This window comes from Sebastes fasciatus, chromosome 4, assembly GCF_043250625.1.
Source record: "Sebastes fasciatus isolate fSebFas1 chromosome 4, fSebFas1.pri, whole genome shotgun sequence".
NCBI lineage: Eukaryota > Metazoa > Chordata > Actinopteri > Perciformes > Sebastidae > Sebastes > Sebastes fasciatus.
In genome coordinates, this window is record NC_133798.1 from 5134175 (window position 1) to 5148151 (window position 13977).

Below are 13977 nucleotides of genomic sequence, written 5' to 3' on the forward strand. Positions count from 1 at the left end.
GGATATTCATTTATTCATCTATGCAGTTGGTATGACTGAAACTTCAAAAACATAAGGAGGGAGACATCTGGTGGGATTATTATTTTATTATCAGTGGTAGTGAGAAAAAAAGAAGAAGAAAAAGGGCAATTAAACAATTCCTAACAAACCATGGAAAAACTACAAAATGAAATGTCCTCGTGCTAGAATCTCATAGTGGCGTTTACCTTAATGAATCTTCCAAAGTCGTCACTCTCCAGTGTCTCACTGTTCCACGGGATGAGAAGGAAAAAGACAGAGCGGAATACTAAGAGAGCTGAGAGACGGAAGAGGTAGAGAAGGAAACGACAGCATGGATGACAAAAGGAGGAAAAAACGCTGACAGAATAAACAGTAGACTGTGTGTGTGTGTGTGTGTGTGTGTGTGTGTGTGTGTGTGTGTGTGTGTGTGTGTGTGTGTGTGTGTGTGTGTGCGTGCGTGCGTGCGTGCGCGTGTGTGTGTGTGTGTGTGTGTGTGGAGGAGGACCAGTGAAATAATAAGATTGTTAATAATTCAGCTCTGATCTTGTGGTTGGGTGAGTAAGCACTTTACTGTGCCAGCAGGTGACAGGCTGCGTGTGCGTGTGCGTGTGCGTGTGTGTGAGAGTGTGTACTCTGGGGAAGCCCCTGCAGGCTTGCTGTGGTGCAGTGAGCCATATGTGTAAGTACCACTGTGAGCCAGAGTGTGTGTGTGTGCGTGTGTGTGTGTTGATGATGGAGATGTTTGGTCCAGCTGCTCCCCTGTTCCTTAACATATGAACTCATCTGTGTTCCTGTCTGTCTCTAAACTGCTTCATAATAAATTCATATGCAGCAACTGAAATGTGACAACCAGTGAAATGCTTCAATTCAGCTGGAAGGTTATTGTGTCTCTCCAACAGCATCAGGAGACACTAAAGGTGGAGATGTGGTCTCTCAGACAATGTTGAAAAGGGCTTTTTTTAGAACAGCTACTGTATACATAAGAAGAGAAGAAGAGATGCTGGTCGTCTTATTTTCCCACAGAGCTATAGAACATGCACGCTGAGCCATGCGGTGATAATGTGCACGGCACAAACAGCATGGTGAAGATGTTGTTTACTTTGATGATGTGTTGGAGGGCAGAGCTTGTTGTCTGCAGCTCTTCATCTAACAGTTCACTGTGGCTGTGGCACTGTGGTTACTGTGTCCATATGTTGTCTGTGTAGACCGATCTTTATCAAACAATAGCACCACTAACAATAGCACCTCTCTCGCTACTGATCTCAATACTAGGGGCGGTTCTAGGGTCAGTCAAGATCTGGGGGCCTTAAAATCTCTGAATGTGTGTGGGGTCACATGTGTGTGCCGCCAAGGCTGAAGGCCTAGGAAGGAGGTTATGTTTTCACTGGCGTTGGTTTGTTGGTTGGTTTGTTTGTTTGTTGGTTGTCCGTTTGCAGGATTACTCCAAAAGTTAGCAAAGGATTTGAATGAAATTTTTTAGAGGGGTGGGGTGTGGCACAATGAACAATCCATTCGACGGTGGCGATCCGGATCATGATCCTGATTCAGGATTTTTTTTAAGGATTCCGATCAGCCTGAGCATTAAATGCCCCATATTGTAAAAAGTGCGATTTTCATGTGTTTTATATTATAAAGCAGGTTTAAGTGCTATATGAATACTGTTAAACTATCAAACCGCTCAATATACGGAGTAATACACGTATTTAGAAATTGTGCATTTGAAACAAGCCGTTAGGATTTCTGTCCATTTGTGATGTCACAAATATACAATATTTAGACCATTACACGGTTTTAAACGTAAACATTCTAAATGTGTCCCAGTTCATTTCCGGTTGCAGTGTATGTTAATAACATCAGCTGACAGGAAGTAAACATGGACCCAAACTGTTGCCTAGCAACGCAATTCGGTTGGAATTCCATTGAAATGCATTAAAACGGAGCGTTTCAGACAGAGGGTAAATACAGGTATATACAGGCAGACAGTATGAGGAAAATAATGTGTTTTTTAACATTACAGCATGTAAACATGTTCTAGTAGAAACACAAAATACAACTATGAGCCTGAAAATTAGCACGATATGGGATCTTTAAGACCTCAGTGTATAACACATGAGCAGTGTAGCTGATGACGCGTTGATGACGCATGATCCCGCCTCCTTCTGAGAGCAGAGAAATACGTGTGTGGATGTGTGTGCGGGAACTGCTGGCCATCCGCGGCGAGAAAGAAAAAAGCGGCAGATGACGGGATGAGAGACAACGTAGTGTAACGTTATATAACAAGGCTGCTGAATGAGAGAGGCATCGTTACACGGAAACACACCGTGTTAATAACAAGCTGACCACCTCACGGTACCGCCAGCTGTGAGCTGTGATCTGTTTTTAAAGTCACGCAACTTGGCGGAGGTCTGCGCTCTCCGAGTGCCATTCTATAGTTCCATAGTGGTCGAACTCTAATCAACTCCGAAGGGACATGTAAACAGTGAAGTCATATCCTGGGTGTACATGTCGCCATGAATTCACCAGGGAGGGAGAGAAGCAGGAAAAGAGGGAGTGGTGTCCCGGAGGTTAGCATGTGTTTACCTATGCAGTGTTACTCACTACAGTATTAACAGTGAGTCTCTATTTATTTCAGTGTCGAATTAAAGGCTGCATTTTTTATGTACACCACATGGCCAAATGTGTGCCGCTACTCGAACATTCCATATGTTATAGTTAATATTTGCTCTCATTCAGACACAAGAGCATTAGTGAGGTCCAACACTGCCGTTGGGTGATCAGGTCTGGCTCACAGTCCAGTTCATCCCAATGATGCTGGATGGGTTTGAGGTTGGGGCTCTGTGCAGGCCAGTCACGTTCTTCCACAGCAAACTGGGAAAACAATTTCTATATGGAGCTGGTTTTGTGCACAGAAGCGTTGTCATGTTGAAACAGGAAAGGGACAAACACAAGCTGTTGATACAAAGTTGGAGGCACACTGTTGTCCAAAATACCACTGTAGTCTGTAGCCTTACGATTCCCTTTCATTACTGGAACAGAGGTGCCCCAGACCCAATTTCTTATTTTACCTATTTTTTATCCTTATTTAGTATTTTTCATATTGTCATCAAATCTCATGAAAACAACAGTGACTAACAGTGAATTTATCTTCTAACAAGTATTGTTTGTGTATCCAGCCTGATATACCTTCCTCCTCTGTGCCATAGAGCTCCTGAAAAACACATCAATGAGCCTCAATCCCATATCTACTGTCCTGCTACCACAAATACTCACTACAGCACTATATGTGGATTAAGTGATAGTCCCCAACAAATGCACTATTTCCTCCTGTTTGAGTAACATTTATAGAAAGCTACAGTGGCCAGGTGAGGAGTGAGGTGTTTTTAAAGCTTTAAAGCTGCAGTAGGCAGTATATTTTTGGCATCACTGGGCAAGAATTCCATAATAACCTTTCAGCATATTGTAATTCAAGTGTTCTGAGAGATAACTAGACTTCTGCTCCTCCTCATGGCTCTGTTTTCAGGCTTTAGAACATCTAGCCCATGACGGGAGACTTTGACCAATCACAGGTCATTTCAGAGAGAGAGAGCGTTCCTATTGGCTGTGCTCCGGTCAACTTGGCGTTCCTTCAACAGATTTTACAATGGCGGCCGCGTCACAAATTTTCTCATTTTACAGCTAAACCGTGCACTACAAGATGATTCTGAAAACATTTGAGGAGAGAAATAGACATTACAGTAACATAATATTGATTCATATTTGATCAGCGCTGCCTAGTTTGACCGTTTGGTCGGAGTTCAGAGTGATTGTCAGCCGGCTCTCATAGACGGCAGCTGGACAGCAGATCTCAGATCAGCTCTGACTGCTTGTTTTCCTCTGGTCTGTGAAATCTTGCAGATGCCGTTAGGAGCACCAGAGGACACAGAGGAACATAATTTTTTTCAGGTTATCTGTTTCATGTATTATTGTCACGATATAGAGACCGTTTTATAAAAATAACTTTTTTTAATCATATTTGCTCCAATCTGGCCTACTGATGCTTTAATCTTCACTTGTTGATTCCATCCTTCTGGTTATCACTACAGTTTATTTTTGACCTTTTGCTCCACCAGCAGTAAAGTTATAACTTCCTGCTCCTGCGGGATCCCAATCCTAATGGCGTCCTCTTAAGTAGAGCGCTGCGCACATGCAAACACACACGGCCCCGCGGTCGCATCTCGACGCAACTCACGACTTGTATTAAAACACTGTCATTCTTAAAGTATCCATACTACTAAAAGAGGATGTCGTACCGTTTTTAACGGCCGGTTATCGCGATACGTTTCTAGTATCGGTATACCGTGCAACACTGACTGCTTCCCATTATGTCATTATCGTATTTCTTTTAACCCTCAAATATCTATTTTGGTATCAACCTAAAAAATCCAGTATTGGTGATAATGTGTGGATACATTTGAGAGGTCTGCTCTGTGTCACCACGAGAGAGAATGAAGTCCTTCTGTATGTGTTATAATCCAAGCTTCTCTGTGCTTCGTTTAGCAGGGTCGGCCATGCGTGCCTTTTAGTGCATGTTACTGCATGTGAGCGCGCCCCGCTGGTTAGCTCGTGGCCGCCACTCTGCACCGCTCTCATACGGCGGTTACAGCTCATAACGCCGTCCCGACCCATGGTATCATTGCGGAAGCGTAGTAGTACTGAACCTTCTATTGTCAGTGTAAGAGCAAAGTGTGTGTGTGTGTGTGTGTGTGTGTCACATGCTTTATGTATTTACCTTGCCAATGCCCTTCATTGTAATGAGTTGCTCTTATGCTCACTTACCTCCCCTTGCCTCCCCCTCCGTACACATACACACAACTAAAAGAGACACACACTCCACTCCTTCCAGTTAGTCATTACAAGATAAGGAATACCTGCTGAGGGAAGACTCCACTCACTCTCTCTCATTCACCCACTCATCCACACATCGACACAGATGAAGCGGTAATTGAAGAGTGATGAAAAGTGCAGTGTTGGTTTCAACATGGAGGGTGAATGATGGAGGAAGTGAGCAGAGAGAGGCAGCGGGAGCTCCAGCTGCAGAGTCTCAGCTGCTGAGGAAGGCTCCAGCTCAGCTTTACACGCCCTTTAGTAAGACTGTTCAGCATACAGGCGCAGTTTGAACTCTAGAGGGAATGTAATGTGTAACGCAGAGAGGTCTAATGTATAGGGATGTGTGCAGCCTATATATAACACCCGCCAAACAGAATGCGATGCGAGCAAGCGTCAGTGACAAAATCAGTTTGATTACATTGTTTTCTATTTGAATGAACGAACTGGCCGCGAGCGACGAAGCGCTGCGCAGCACGCCGTTTGTAGCTGAACTGTTGTCAGACGCCCTGTTTCTATTTGTTCCTTATTCCAACGGATGAGGGCTGATTGGTGAAGTTGAAATAAGGAGTTATCTGATACGATACCTCCTCATTTCACTACAAACACCTAAATAAGGTGACAGCTGGCTGGAGGGAGATCACCAGAAGGTCGCCTGAAAGTTTACTGAGGCTACTGTTGGCTGTATTGTTTATCATTTTCAGTAAATATCGCAAATCTGGTGAAGGAATGCCAAGTTCCGGTCACATGACCGTAGCACAGCCAATAGGAACGCTCTCTCAATGAAATGACCTGTGATTGGTCAAAGTCTCCTGCCACGGGCTAGATTCTCTAAAGCCTAAAAACAGAGCCATGAGGAGGAGCAGAAGTCTAGTTTTCTCTCAGAACACTTGAATTACAATATGCTGAAAGGTTATTATGGAATTTTTTGCACAATGATGCCAAAAATATACTGCCTACTGAAGCTTTAACTTGCCTTTAGAGTTGACCTTGGAAGTCATAGCTGTATTTGGGGGGAGATGGTAACCCCTATCTCTGATACGGATGGCCTCCTTGATCTACAGCCATCTGCTGACTCTTGGTCAGTGGAAAAGGTCTGAAAAAGCTGATAAATTATCCTTAAAATTAAGATTTTTATTAATATTTTAATATATGTTTAAGGGATGCGAAAGACAGGGCCGGGTACGGAAGATTGGTTTGTCACCCAAAATGTGTCCATGGCACCAATGTATCAGTGTGTGTGTGTGTGTGTGTGTGTGTGTGTGTGTGTGTGTGTGTGTGTGTGTGTGTGTGTGTGTGTGAGTGGGTATGTGTGTGTGTGTGTGTGTGTGAGTGGGTATGTGTGTGTCAGAAGGTCAAGCAGTAGTGTCAGCCGTCATCAAAGGCATTGATGTGCTAGGAGGGGTGTGTCAGCAGCCACGTGTCTCCCAGCTTAACACACTGTGTGTGTGTGTGTGTGTGTGTGTGTGTGTGTGTGTGTGTGTGTGTGTGTGTGTGTGTGTGCGTGTAAACTGCCAGTTTGTGAGGCTACATTCTGCACCACATGCTGAGAGATTAACTGGAGACTAATGAAGTGAACACGGCTGTCTGGCACACTCCCACATATCTGTAGACATTTGTTTCGCTCATCCAGTCTCATTGCTGAGTCCATTTGATTATTAGTTTGAGAGTCTGTGTGAAGAAAAGGCAACACCCCATCAGTCATCATGATGTGGATATCTGTAGCCTGTACTGTGTTAAGTATTAAAGAAAATATTGTGCTTTGTGCTCACCAAGAATAGTTTACTTTCACAACCTGGTGTCACACATGGTGCTGTTTAAAGGATGCATTTATATGTAATATCGCCAACAGCTTTGGTTAATCCTACACAGTACTACCTTAAAGTATGTCTCTGTCAGATTTTTAGATTCGATTTTTTTTCTATTCTATTGAATTTAAACCAACATGCCCAATCTGAGAGGATTTCATGACTCTTAAGAGGGAGATGGGTTGCGGTCGAATAGTCCTTTTCTCTTAGGAAGGTTCCTAACGGAGTGAAATGACCCGGAGCAGCCATGATAAGAGCTGTTTGAATTCTCCAAATGCTGAGGAAAGGAGCTTCAATGCTTCCTTTATTATCTCCTTTAGCATAGGATACACTGGACCGTCCTTTAGCAAAGGAAAAGAGAGAATAACATCCCACAATTCCTTGCAGCCGCAGCATTTAAAACGACGCACCGTTCGGCCGTTCATGAAAACAAACGATATGTTTATCTTGCATATTATTTTCATACGCTCATACATTAGTTGGGATTCATGTTTAATATTCGTGGACAGTGACAACCATTTTATTTCACTTTATATTTAATTATTTATTTATTTCAAACATGTTACAAATACCTAAGTAAAAAACAAAACAAGAATAACTAATAAAATGAACAGTAAACAATCAATTAACAAATAATCAACATAAATAAATATTACATGTCCCAAAAGAAGTTGGAAGAAATATATGATCCTACATCTTCTCCATAACTCCAACAATTAACTCAATATTTATCATATATTCCTTTGTTTATTTCAATTCCAACCTTGGTAATGAAGTGATATTTTTCACCGGTTGTCCACGTTAGGTCAGATACTCCTTTATAATATGTTGATAGAGTGTTCCAGCAGCAGAAAGAGCTGTGGTATCTCTCTTTCACACACCGCGGGTGAAGCAGTCTGTCACTGAAAGACCTATTTAACAACGCACGGTGGGAAGCAGCGCCGTTTGTAGTCCATCTTCAGAACATTGTAGTTTCACCACTGCAGACCTGCGTCACTAACATCCGCCGCCGTCACATCATAATTACGGAACCTAGTGTTAGTGCAGTCAGATTCTCTGAACACCGTGGTCGTCTTTTCCTAAATCCTTCTGAATTCTCCTTATCATCTTTCCTTGACCTCATGACGTTTTCCCTCAAGGTCAAGGAAAAGTGGTTAGGAAAAGACGTAATTTTTGGACTTTTCAAACGCAGCCATGGTTAAACCCACCAAAATTACAATACAGTCTGGTGCAAGAAGGTTGTTGAATGTGACATTGTAACCACTTCCTACCTTTTCATTCTTTGCTAAAGTTTCTCCCTGAATGGTGAAGTGATCTGCTGCGTCACATTTATGAAGTAGTGCTTAGTAGTTTTCCCACCATCACAACAACTTGGTGGAAATGACCAACACAGAGACCTTTCCGATAATATGACGAGGTGCTCAGACGCACAAATGCAGCATAATGTCAACTCAACACTCAATATAATGACACCCTAATAAATCAATACTTTTTTCATCACCACAGTCCTATAACCTCTCTGGGTATTGTCAGAATTGCCAAACAGCCGGTCTGAGCACGCACACATGGACAGAACACACACACACAAGTCATGCCATGTGGTGTTGGAATCCAGTTCAGTGGGGGGTAGAGTGTGTTGGTTCTCTCTTGGAGACATGCACTAATCTGTTAAGACCCCTGCACTGGCGCTTAGTGCCTCTGTCTGTGTGTGTATGCGTGCGTGTGCGTGTGTGTTGCCACATGCTCCACATAGCTGGCATGGTATTCACAGGCTTGTGGCTCCAACTCTCTCTCATTCATTCTTTCTCCACTGTTTTTTTTACGTCTTTGTCTGGCTGGTTTGTGATCAAGACCAACAGTGTTACACTTTAACTGGACTTAAAGTGAGTTTAACTATATTGCAGTAACCCCGCCGGGCGTATATACAGTACAGTAGTACTGTCAGTGTTTTTTCTTAACAATAAACAAATCACACCTATACACATATTTACTCACTTACCTGCAATTTGTTTTTTCACATGAACTCTGAAATTAGAGTTGAGTTGGACCAAAGCACACTTGGTGATTGTTGGAAAGAGTAACAACGACGGTTTTGATTTTGTTTCCGTCCAGTTTGAATGAAGTATTTTACGATGCTCCGCTACGTACAGCTGATCTCAACATAAACAAAAATACACGTGGATGATGGCACAGGCTGAACGGAGAGGGGGGGCAATCGTACTCGGCCACCTTGGCGGAGGTCTGCGCTCTCCGAGTGCCATTCTAGTTTTTATTAAAATCAGTTTTCTGAAATGATACGTTTAAATATGCAAATGAGGCATTATCTGTTGCTAACTTTTGGTGAATTCAGGAGAAATCCACAGACTCAAATAGACAATAAAATAAACACCCAAATGGGTATTTTGGATTTGTTTTTCCTCCCACTAGAAGACATGTTATGGAAGCAAAATAGCCCAAAAATCTCAAAATTGACCAGTGCATGAAAACTGTTTTTGCCTGTAGTGTTTCTTGCCTTAAACAGGCAGAAACAAATCAGCAGAGAGCAGAGTAAGAGCACAGTATGGATTAGGATCTGAAGCAGCCATGTCTACCAGTTCAGACAAACCACCCAATGCTCCTACTGTAATTAGGCCTCTCTCTCTATTTTTACCCCATTTTCTCTTTCAACTTCACATCTGTGCTGTAAAGATTTGTTTTTCTCTGCTGCTTGCTGCAGCTGCATGTATAGAAAGTCTATTTTTCTCTGTGTGGTTACGGTGGTCATTTTGAAGCTGGAGGATTGGGCTTCATTTGAGAATGTGCTGTATTTACCACCAGATACCACTGGAGGAGATCTCATCCTGCGTTTTGTTTGTAGACCAAAGCCCACGCCCTGGTTTCTTGTCATCTGTCCTTGTTTTCATCGGCATAAAGAAGAGAAAGAGAAAGAAAGAGAAAGGAGAGGAAGAGAGGGTGGAGGGTGCTGCTGGGAAGGAGGGAGGGACATTGCTCGGAGCAAAGGTCATCTGTAGAACAATGACTTCTGCTTGACGTAATCGTACAAATGGAACAAAAGAGTGAACATCCCAGCTCATGCCACACATGGCCCTCTGTCGTGTGTGTGTGTGTGTGTGTGTGTGTGTGTGTGTGTGTGTGTGTGTGTGTGTCACTGAATCCTCATTAATAAGTGTGTGTGAAGGCATTTTATTGTTGGTAGGTCAGAGTAGCTGCAGCTTTTATGAGGCCACTGATTTATTCTGAGAACACGACAGAGAATTTTCTCTGGTGGGTATGTAGGTCAGTAAATCTGAAAGTATACAGCTGTCCTCGGGCCACAGTTCTGTGACGACACATAAGAAACGAGGATGTACAGAGACTCGATGCAGCTGTGTCCTGGCTGTCATTCATTCCTGCCGAGCGCCGGGAGAGCCGGCCTGTGTTGAGCTTGTCAGAGCCTAGAAGAATCAATGTCAAGACTGTCAATTCCAGTGCTTCAAGGTACACACTGAATGATACAAAGAGGAGGTAACATACTTTAAGAAAACTGTGAAAGGATGGCAAGGATCAGCATGGAGTAATGTTCAAGTTGAAAAGGGAAGAGCGCCCCTGGAAAGTAGCTACGAGCAGGAAATCAATCTATGCTTGAGAAAATAGCATTTTGATGCTAAAACATTCTTAATTAGACCAAAATTTGACCAAAATGTTCGGATTGACTGGGAAGCTACAGAATGATATAAAAACCTCAAAATAAATTATGAATAATAATGGACCTGCCCTTTAAATACTTTTTTTTTTTTTTTACCTTCTCTCACGAATGTTGTCTAAATCCTACGTTAAATCTGTTTTAGACTGTATTAATTCCACTGTAAGACTGCTCTTCCAGCTTTGCTATATGTCATACCCACAAATCCACGTGTCCAAGGCTGAACTCATCAGAAAAGCGAGATGGGAATCCGCCGGTTGTGACCTATTCCTTTCTAGTGATTTGAATTAAGTGTGAAAAGTTGATCTTGTGATGAAACTGAAGTTTTGTGCATTTCTCTGTCTATTGATGATGGAGATGAGATATTGCATTTCGTTGTGTACTAAGGGCTGTTGGCAGTTAAAGCTGAAGTAGGCGAGATTGGAGCAAATACGATTAAAAAGTTATTTTTAGAAAACGGTCGCTATATGGTGACAGTAGTACATGAAACAAAACCTGGAAAAAAATCATGTTCCTCTGTGTCCTCCGGTGCTCCTAACGGCATCTGCAAGATTTCAGAGACCGAAGGAAAACAAGCAATCAGAGCTGATCTGAGGTCTGCTGTCCAGCTGCCGTCTATAAGAGCCGCCTGTCAATCACTCGCGACCTCCGACCAAACGATCAAACTAGGCAGCGCTGATCAAATATGAATCAATATCATGTTACGTTAATGCCTATTTCTCTCCTCAAATGTTTTCAGAATCATCTTCTAGTGCACGGTTTAGCTGTAAAATGAGAAAGTTTGTGACCCGGCAGCCATGTTGAGACCTCTTGATGGAACGCCAAGCACCGGTCACAGCCAATAGGAACGCTCTCTCTCTCTGAAATGAGCTGTGATTGGTCAAAGTCTCCCGTCACGGGCTAGATGTTCTAAAGCCTGAAAACAGAGCCATGAGGAGGAGCAGAAGTCTAGTTTTCTCTCAGAACACTTGAACTACAATATGCTGAAATGTTAATATGGAGTTTTTGCCCAATGATGCCAAAAATATACTGCCTACTGAAGCTTTAAAGCAGAGAAACAATGATCCAACATCACGATGCAAACACAGTGCAGACGCGAAGCCCTTATGCTGCTCTTAAATGACGTCATTATTAGTTAACAGTGGTGACCATCCCAGTAGTGACACACACAGAGAAGGATGTCTCTCTGGTGGTGACCATTGATCCATAGCTCTGATCTTCTCAAGGGATTAAAGGGCTCAGCAGGCTATCCCTATTACTAGGCCTTACACACACACACACACACACACACACACACACACACTCACTCACACACAAACAGATCATTTAGCGTTTGTGTGTAAGTGTGTGTCCATCCTCTAGGGTGCACACAGACAGGTGATCAATAACATGGGTTATCAATCTGACACAGGGCTGGGGATGACGTGTGTGGGTGTGTGTGTGTGTGTGTGTGTGTGTGTGTGTGGGTGTGTCAGTCAGCAGGACACATCTGGCACTTAGCCAAGTGTCGTCAATACCGTTGAAAGCTTTCTGACAATGAGGGAAAGGGTGTCTACATGACTGCATACGTGTGACTCAGGCTGATAATTAGACAGAAACCGATGAAAAGCCAAATCAACTTTCTCAGCTTTTTAGAAATGTCTTATTATTACAACTGGTGGTGAACTGATCCCTCTTGAAAATAATAAACAAATGTTCTAATATCCCTTTGTGTGGAAGAGAGAAGAGAGAGAACGTGTTGAAGGCAGAGGGAGAGTGAGGAGGCAGATTAGTACAGACAGGTTGTCAAATGGATGCTTTTATCATTAGTCTCTGTGTGTCTCACACACAGCGAACCTCTGGCAGCTGGGAGCTGAGCAAATATTACCAGAGAGCTTCCATTAATCACGGCTGGAGCCGAGTGTAATTAAACAATGATTTGACTTACAAACACAGACAGACCGATACGGGATGTTACGGCCTGATACTGGTGATGATAATTTGCAATTAAACATTTAGATAATAATTATACCTGCAGACACACCGTATATTATAGAATACTTTATTGTTATATTCATTTTGTGATATGGTTTATGCTGCTCATATATGATGGTGGAGGGGGCAACTCCAGTGCATCAATACATTGTTTTCCAGTCGCAGCCGCGCCTCATTTTCAAACTTTGAGTGAAAAATTGCTAAGAGGTAAAAAAAAAAAAAGATGACCAGGGCCTAAGATCAAGCCGCGTAGTTGTCCCTCCATTGTTGCGTTCTGGAAGTCTGCTGTTCTTTGTTTACTTCCGGGAGTTTTCCCGTATGGAAATTCTGACCAATTACAGAACAGTTTCTTTGCTCACCAAAATGTTGGTCCTCTTGTATATGCTGACATGTGAACACAAACCAAACTCGAGGCAACATGCAGCATGGTAACAATTTGGTCCCTGATTTGGACCAGAGCAAACCAACTACAGGTGTGAAAACGCCCCGACTGTTTGGCTAATTTGCATATTGGTAATGTAGACTCTATGAGGACGTGTGAAAAAGTGGCTTCAGTATTGACCGATGCTTGTTGTTAGCAACTGAAATAAAACTGTAATCAGTTTTATCCCTCTGCACCGGTTCAGAGATAGACGCATTCAGCAGACAGTAGCTGACCATAAAGACTTCAACTCTATTACATCTATATATATATAGGTACATACATTAAATTAGACCTCTGTATTTAACCCAGGAGCAGTGGGCTGCTGTAAAGCAACTTGAGGTTCAGTGTCTCGCTCAAGGACACTTCGACATGCGGACAGAAGGAGCCAGGGATCGAACCGCCAACCTCGTGGCGCTCTTCCTCCTGAGCTCCAGCTTACTAGATCTGTAAAAAAACAACATATAAAACCCTTTCCATCAGCTTCTTATTTATATGTTGTATGTATACATATGCATAAGAATCACGTGTTGAAATAGAAATGTAAAAACATGCTATTGTGTTTTAAAGGTCCCATATTGTAAAAAGTGAGATTTTCCTGTCTTTTATATTATAAAGCAGGTTTAAGTGATATATAAATACTGTAAAAGTATCAAAACACTCTATCCATGGAGAAATACACACAGCCCGTATTCAGAAACTGTGCGTTTGAAACAAGCCGTTAGGATTTCTGTCCGTTTGTGATGTCACAAATCTACAATATTTAGACCATTTCACAGTTTTAAACATAAACATACTAAATGTGTCCCAGTTTATTTCCTGTTGGAATGTATGTGAATGACATCAGCTGACAGGATGTAAACATGAACCCAAGCTGTTTCATAACAGCGTAATTCCATTGCCATTCCGTTGAAATGCGCTAAAACGGAGTGTTTCAAACAGAGGGTAAATACAGGTATATTCAGACAGACAGTATGAGAAAAATTATGTGTATTTGTAACATTAAAGCATGTAAACATGTTCTAGTAGAAACCCAAAATACAAGTATGAACCTGAAAATGAGCATGATATGGGACCTTTAAGGAGCAGTTAGCATTGAAGCATTTTGTATGTACTTAATTGTGTCTGCAGTCAGTCCTATTTTGCTGCTATGTACTTTATTTACTGCCGGAAATCTCGGTGTAAAAATTATTTCATTTAAAGGTTCACTGTAGATAGGTAATAGTGAA

At 42.4% G+C, this 13977-nt stretch overlaps 1 protein-coding gene across 4 annotated transcripts in view; it reads left to right on the forward strand.

Moving 5' to 3' along the window:
• bcar1 (BCAR1 scaffold protein, Cas family member) overlaps window positions 1–13977 on the forward strand; it is a 95460-nt gene that overhangs the window by 67104 nt on the left and 14379 nt on the right. The gene's annotated exons all lie outside the window — the stretch shown is intronic.